At 45.9% G+C, this 6,000-nt stretch overlaps 1 pseudogene; it reads left to right on the top strand.

The window, feature by feature from the left end:
- Positions 1–731: 731 nt before the first annotated feature.
- The window catches only part of LOC100756239, a 68,865-nt pseudogene continuing 63,596 nt past the window's right edge, over positions 732–6,000 (top strand).

The following is a 6,000-nucleotide window of genomic DNA, read 5'->3' as shown; positions in this document are numbered from 1 at the left end:
AGACAAGTCATAAACAAGAAGGCCAGGAGGCTGGCTGTCTCAGAAGGGCAGAGCTCACAGCCCCCTGCAGCTGGCTCTGGTCAAGGGGCTCGCTCGCTCGTCGCCACAGGCGCGAGCCGTGCTGAGCCGAGACTCGTCCCCAGCCCGTCTCTGCAACTGCCACTGGCTTGTTTTCCAGAAACGAGATACGCCTTTGCAAAGCCAAACGGACTCTGGCAACGACAACTCAAAATTAGCTCCGCGTTTGCGAGCCTGGAACTCGGTCCAGCTGAGTGCACGGGAAGGCAGCCTCAAGCCCGGACTTTGTTGTTGTTGTTGTTGTTGTTTGTTTGTTTGTTTGTTTTTTGTTTAGTTTTCCGGCTGCTGCGGAGGCCCCCTTTGCAAGGTTTGCCCCCGCTGCACGGTGCAGCCGCGGTGACCCGGGAGCCCCAGCCGTGGAGCACGCGCAGAGAGGGGCGCCTACCCTACCCGATCGGCGGCGTGGCGGCTCATGCTGCGGCGTCCGGGAGACTCGCTCCAGCCAGGGCGCTGGGGACACGGCCTCGGCTGCGGCCAGGGGACCTGGAAGCTGAGCCCGGGCCCCGCGGCTCCTGACTGCGCTTGTTTGCGCTGGGCCGTTTGCTTTTGGGATGTCTCCAAGGCAGATGGAGTCAGGGGGCCGCTATCCCGGGGGACAGTGATTCCATTGGAAGCTGGCCTTTGACAGGACACACACATGACCTTTGACTAAAATGGCTTTAGGGAAGGAAAAGTGTCCGGACGTTGAAGACCCAGCGTCCAGCACCGCCATTCACACTTCCACCCCCAACGGCGCCGGGTTAATTTTTCATCTTTCAAGCAGAGTCTGTGAAGTTTGGTGTGCATTTCCCCTTCTTTCTCTAGGATTCGTTCCTGTTTCCTGAAGATCTTGGTGCAGGACTTTCCTGCTGTGATGTTGGTGGGTCCCTAACCCAGCATTTCCAGGTGAACCCAGCAGGGTACGCATTCTAGAAAGTTCCTGCAGCACGCTAAGGAGCGTGACCACCCCTTCAACATGTCACAAGTTTTAAAGGGATTTTCACAACCATGCTGTTACTTGGCCTCCGGAGTGTACGGGAGCCTGCCTCTCGCTGCTATTTTACGTGCAAAGAAATAGAAGCAAGAAATACATGCTCTGTCTTCTAAGCAGACGGTGAAATCGTGAGTGAGTGACTCACCTTAACTTCATGATACCACAACTAATATAAAGCAACTGTGTGGTTGCTTTAGTTTGGTAATTACAAAAGTATTAGAATTTGTTTTACTAGAACGGCAGTTGTGTCATTGATAACCACAGATGTCTTGAATTTATTGGCTACATTTAAAACATTGTGTACATTTTTGCTCTTTTCCAGAGACTGAAAGATGCTCTGTGAACATGATCTGGCTTCAGAGGTACAAACCAGGAGTTCTTGGCATGAAACCAATGACCTAAACCAATGACCTAAACATGATATAAACCTTCTTCTTTCTTTTTTCTAGGACCATCAACATGGTAAGGGCTGGAGATATAGCTCAATGAAAGATCACTTGCATCACACTGAAAAGGTTCAATTCCCAGTAATGGAAAATAAAAAAAAAAAAAAGCCCAATTCCTCATTTAGTGAGGCATGGAAGATTGCCACAAGTTTGAGGCCAGTCTGGGTTACAGAGTGAGACCTTGTCTCAAAAACAAACAAGAAACACAGTGATGAAACAGTAAACCAAAGGGACAGGAACTGTGGGCTTGTAGAAGGAGTCCCGGTCAAGCTGTCCACAGCTCCAAGGCAAGGAGAGCCATAGGAAATGCCTTAGAGGTCTGCAAAGATGACAGCCCACACACTCTCATTTTCTTTAGGTTGGAGAACTCGGGTGCTAACGACCCAAGGACATGAATGAGTCCAGCAGGAAGAGATGAGGTCAAAGGTCATGCCACCCCCAGACAGCAAGCACTATGCACAAAGGCTGCCCAGCTGCATTCAGAGAGAAAACAGTCGAGGCCAGCATGGTGTGGGAGCCTGTGTCCACAGAGGAGAGTGTGGGTTTGGACTATGACCTGCCTCGTGAGTCACTGTAGGAAACTTGGACTTCATCCTGCAGTGCCCAGTGAGTTGACAGAACTAGCCCCGGGTTATCAGCCCACAATAAAAGGATGCAGGAGTCAAATGTTGTTGTACAACAAGAATAATATTTATATCAGTGTGGGGCTTAAGCTTTATTGGCCAGATGTAGTTTCTTTTTCCTAATTAGAAAAAAATGTAAGCAGTGTGTTTAACTTCGGCAAGCCTCAAGTTTCTCATCAATAAGACATAAGCATACTGTGAGGATACTGTGAGTAAAAGCCTTAGCCTTTCTTCAGGGAGTGTCTATGAAATAACAGGTAGCTACCGTTAAATTGCAAAGCGCTCCCGCCCTGCTTCCCAGTCTTCTAGCTTCAGGCTCATTGAAGATTTGTTGTCTTGGTCCCTTCCTTCTCTTCTTAGCTTTGAGCTCCTTCTTGACTTCTGTATCAGTATGTTTTCCTTGAGCTGCCCACTCCATATCACCCGTATACTACCCACATGGGATGTAACCTTCGAGAAATCTATGCCATCCCTCGATCATGGCCCTTGGCACTGCCATGCTTACATGGTATGCTATCTTGCCTGGGTGTTCAAACCCAGGGCAATCCTTGCAAGTCTGAGCCTTGTGCAGCTGACCTTCTTCCGCCCAACATCCCCCTCTCCCCAGGCAAAGTCTCCAGCTATTAGGAGGGGACACTACTTCTTGTCCCTGTTCAGAAAATCTTTGCTTTGCCTTCCAAGTCCTCCCTGTACCTTAGGGGTGCCTTTCTTGTGTGCTGTGGATTCTCTCACTATTCATTTTCTCGGAAATATCCAATGGTTCCTACCTTTCAATCTCTCTTCTATTGATTTCATTTGTTTTTGTTGTTGTTGTTGTTGTTTCTGTTCTTTTTTCAGACAGGGATGCCTGCGTGGCTTAGGAGCCTGTCCTGGAACTCGCTCTTGTAGACCAGGCTGATCTGATCACAGAGATCTGCCTGCCTCTGACTCCCAAATTCTGGGATTAAAGCCGTGCACCACCACCATGGGCTATTGATTTCATTTGTAACACAGCTGTTAAATACCACTCAGTATCCTTGATGCAAACATACAAGGATAAATAAAATATCACCACACAAAAATATACTCAATTACTTCCTATATAATGAATTCATTTTTCTTAGTGTGTCATCCCCTTCTTATCATGTTTTAATAAGGGACCTCTTATTTCTCTTCTATTGTTTCCACTATCTCTTCCTTGAAACAACAACAGTGTGTGTGTGTGTGTGTGTGTGTGTGTGTGTGTGTGTGTGTGTGTGTGTGTGTGTGTGCTTCTAGGAACATGCATACACTCCAAACATACACACACATCACTAATAACGTTCTGCTCATAGACTTGCAAAGATCAGTTCTTACTCAGGCCTCATGGCTTGTCACCTCCCCCAAAAGACTGTCTACACAGCTGATCTTGGGAGCTTCATGACTGGATATTGGTTCACCTTTGAGACCTTGTCTCAAAAACAAACAAGAAACACAAGATTTGTTTCTTTCAAATCATCTGTTCCATTGCATAATGAGAATCTCACTGTTCTTGGTCCTTGCTTATTTTCTGTTGTTGTTTCCTCTGGTCTGAACCTAATGAACCCTGAAACTCTTGTCCTCGTCAGTACTGTACTGTATCTTCAGTCTCCAGGATTTTCCATTTTTGAGTCAGGGTCTTATGTAAACCAGGCTGATCTTGAACTTAGTATGCTGTCAAGGATGTTCTTGAACTTCTGGTTTGTTTACTTCTACCTCCTGGCTGCTGGGTCTACAGGTGTTCAGTACCACGTTAGGTAAGCATCATGGACTATATCCCCTAAAATCCAGAACCATCTTTATGCTTTCATTTTTGTTTTCTGACTGGAAAACGTAAGTTTTTGTTCCTATCCAAGAGGAATCTTCAGCAGATAAACAGGCTGTTCTCCACAGAGGAAAGCAGACACACATACACACACACACACACACACACACACACACACACACACACACACACACACACGGGAGAAATCCAAAAGAAATGAGTCAAATGCAGTCAAATTCTAGTGGGTTATCACTGGAGCATCTCTTGCTGAAAGAACAGCCAAGAGGAATCAGAAACCATAAGTTAGAAAAGCGTGGTGAAACCAAGCTAACATGGCTGCCAATGAAGCAAAAGGCTGAGGCCCCCACAAAGGCAGCATCTAAGGATTGTGAAGCCTGTGAAGGTCTCTGTTCCCTGAGTCAGGAGGAACACTGAATTGGTAGATCACATTAGAAAATAACCATCTGGAACTCAAAATAGAAAAGAAAAAGAAATCCCGATGCCAAAAGCACTGAGTACAGTTATCTCTGGAGTTAGGTTGGGTAATTCTAAAAGCCAAGCTTGAAAACTACTCACCTCACCTCTTCATGGCACAGATGTAAGGCCCAAAGAGGAGTAGGTGGTGTCTTTAGCATCTACTTGGCTTTCGAACATTTTCCTCTTGGTCCTTTCACACATGATGGACCTTTGCAGCACGTGAACAAAAGCCTGCTTTCTCATTTTTTCCAAGCTTTCACTAGCTTCTATCCCTACTGCCAACTGTCATATCAGACCTGACTGCCTAGGAAGTGATTCTCAACCTTCCTAATGCTGTGACCCTTTAATACAGTTCCTCATGTTGTAGTGACCTCCAACCATAAAAATTATTTTTGTTGCTACTTCATAACTAGAATTTTGCTGCTTTTCAGAGTTATAATGTAAATTTTCTGGCAGTCTTGGGGGTTGTGACACACAGGGAACCACTGGTCTAGGGACTTTCCCCACACAAGTCCCTTATGAGTTTGGCTGGGGCCCCTTCTCTGTTTGCACACAGCCATGGTGCAGCTGGCTTCTTTTCCCTGCTGGATCCTGCTGGTTCCGGGATCAGCTTTCCTCTCATTGTATCTCATGTCTAGCAGACCACCTAGCCCAAAGCAGAACTGATAAATTAATAAAGCACCATGAATTCTTAGAGAGATGGTATGCTTTGTTTGTGAGTTTTCATTTGCTTGTTTTCACAGCTGTATGGAGGTATACTCGTGATGTGTAATTCACTGATTGAAATTGTGCAACTCAGTGACTTGGTAACATTCAAATAGACGCATAACCAACATCCTGATCGATTATAAAACATTTCACCACACCAAAAGGAACCCCCGCACTCCGTGTCACCCAGCCTCCTAGTCTTGGGTGATCACCGGTAGAGACTGTTGTATCTCTGTAAATGTGCCTATTTCAGGCATATCCTGTGGACACAATCATCCAATAGCTCATCTTCTGGAATTGGCATCTGCTAACACTCAGGAAGACGCATTGGCCACAAGCTTCCATTTTATATGGAATGCAATGTGTGTGAAGGAATATGAGCCCTGGCCTAGATACTGGAAGGCAAACACAGGCAGCTACACTTAGACATAATATACTGCATCCTGGTAAATTGTCCACATTCATGAGCCCTAGGATGACAGAGAGAATGGGGCAGGGAAGAGAGTTAGTCATATCTGTCTCCACAGAAGAAGAGGAGGAAGGGGACAGAGCCCAATTCAGCCTGTTGCAGCTGACAATTTGAACAGGATCTCTTAAGCCACCAGGCTCCACTCCGAAAACAAACTTTCTGGGTCCAACTCAAACTTTGCCAGATGGTAGCTCTGTTCATGTGTCAATTCTTCATTTCTACACAGAGGACAAAAATAATGCCTACCTTCTAGGCACCTCAGCAGAGAACTGAATACTCATTACAGTGAAATGAGAGGCTGTATAGAGAAGTGCATAGTACAGACTTGGAACATTGTGAACACTTGGTATGCACCTGTGTGTCTTGTTGATTGGCCATAGCTCTTTACATATTGTCCTATGTATGATGTAATATGAAAAGGGGACAGAGGCACATTTTAAAAACATTACCAGCTAGTCTCATTG

This window comes from Cricetulus griseus, chromosome 10, assembly GCF_003668045.3.
Source record: "Cricetulus griseus strain 17A/GY chromosome 10, alternate assembly CriGri-PICRH-1.0, whole genome shotgun sequence".
NCBI classification, from domain to species: Eukaryota; Metazoa; Chordata; class Mammalia; order Rodentia; family Cricetidae; genus Cricetulus; species Cricetulus griseus.
Note: the sequence above shows the minus strand (reverse complement) of the source record. Positions and strands in the feature narration are given on the sequence as shown.